Raw genomic sequence first — 2,233 nt, 5'->3', positions numbered from 1 at the left:
TACATTATCTATTATAGGGCGGAGTGAAAATGATCAAATTAGTCAAATCGCTTGAGCTGAGCGAAAAGAATTTGTGGGTTGAAACCCAATTGATTGATTAAAATTGGTTAATATCTTCTGTTCCCTTTTTTGATTCGAAAATTTAAATTTTGGAAGATTCCAAACAATTTCCCAATTGCTTCGAAAATTATGGCGAATTATTTCCTGTTTTCTGTCCTGTAGCCACCCTGACAATTGTTCCAAAAATTATTCACATTTCAGACTTTTCTTTGAATTTTGTATATGGTTCAAATAAACTTAATTTACCTATTAGAATACTGCACAATGTATGATACTCCTGGTGAGAGGGCTCAGTAAACTACGCGGAGATTATTTTAATATTATTTCTTCTCTAGATCTATTCTTTATTTTTATGAGTCAGTTATAATCATAATTATTACTTTCCTGAGTTTTTTGTTGAATTTGCCTAATTATTGTAAAAATAACGGAGATTTTCTTAAAAATTTTACCAGCTTATTTAAAAACTCTCCTTTATTTGAAGCCAAGAAACAATCTACATATATGTATCCGATAAAACGGTAAAAATGCGTATTGTATATAAATTTGTAATTGTACTTAATAAAAACTAAGAATAAAAAATACCCTGAAACCAAACTTTGTTTAAGTTCATTACTATATCACCTTTCATTTACTACATAATGATTTATATGATGCTCGATTTATGAACTAAATTGCAAGTAAATATTCAATTTGTGAAATCTGGTGAAAAAATCTTGTCATTTACATTATACGGAACTGCCATTAATAATTTTATTTTTCAATGTGAATGCACTATTTCTAATATTACTGGTTTCAAAAATGTATTCAAATTTAAAATTTAACTACAGTTTTATTTTATTTTATCTAGATTGCGCTTTAATATAAAACCATTTAACGCCATGAAACATTTACAATTTTTGACTGTACTTTACTTTAAGTAAACTAAATTTTACTTAAATATTGAATTTAACTAAATTGTATTTACTTTTTGAAATTATCTAAATTGTATTTGATATCTTTAAATTTAGTTTTAAAAATAATTTTTCAAATTGCACTACAATAAATGTTAAAGTACGAATAGACTTCTTTTCAAACTTATGTACTTAGTATGTCGAAAATGTCTCTTTTAAAACACACCAGACGAGAAATTAATTTAATTTAACTAAACTTTATTTAAATGTTGAATTTAGCTACAATTGAAATAAATTTTTTTTTAATTTGGAATTTAACTAAATTTTATTTAATTTTTAAATTTATCTCAATTTCATTTATATTTTAAGTTTAATTTGAAAAAAAAATTTTGAAATGTCACTACAATTCTAAAGTATGAAAAGAATTTTTTCTAAATTCATTTATTTATTATCCCGAAAATTTCTCTTTTCAAACCAATCGTAAGAGAAATTAATCAGTTTAAAGATAATCATAATAAATAGAATATTCGTAGGCTCCCTTTAATTTTAATATAATTAGATAATTCAGCGTTCACATCATTTTTCGCGTACAGAGCCAGCCGATCAACTCAGTTATAGTAAATATTGCTATAGTGATGGCGAAGGCGAACGCGAGAAACAGAAAATCACGTTCGGTTTGGGATCGTCCATAAATTACGTAACGCTTTTATGGGGGAGGGGGGGGGGTAAGCAACTATGTGACATAGTTGTGACATGGTAATAAGAAAAAATGACCTAAGCATTACGTAACGCTGTACTAATTTTTTTCATAAAATTATTTTTAACGAAATATTTCTTTAGCAAAGTATTAAATGCATAAGTTTACAGCTATTTAAAATAGCCGCCAAATATGTATAAACGCTCGTGGAACAGGCTGTACTAAAAAGTTATAGTATAGTCATATCCTTTCGTCAAATTCTGATTGGGGTATTTATTAGCTACACATTAGTTATACTCATGTAGCGACTTTAGACAAAGCGATAGATTCTGCATGAAGAGGTGGGACAATTACAATACTCTACCCGGTGAATTTACGCTGCAATATGTATGATTTTTTTGTTTGTATGATTAGTTTGTATGATTAGTTTATATAATTATCATTATAGTACTTCTTAAATTCCATACCAAATATTGTATTTTTAAGTATTATAAACAATGTAAAATAAAAGATATACTATAATAAACATTGCAAAAAAAATTATTGTAAAAAAATTATTGCAAATTTTATTTTAAAAAAATTGATT

This window comes from Belonocnema kinseyi, chromosome 7 (genome assembly GCF_010883055.1).
Source record: "Belonocnema kinseyi isolate 2016_QV_RU_SX_M_011 chromosome 7, B_treatae_v1, whole genome shotgun sequence".
NCBI classification, from domain to species: domain Eukaryota; kingdom Metazoa; phylum Arthropoda; class Insecta; order Hymenoptera; family Cynipidae; genus Belonocnema; species Belonocnema kinseyi.
The sequence above is the reverse complement of the archived record's forward strand: the minus strand, read 5'-3'. Positions refer to the sequence as shown.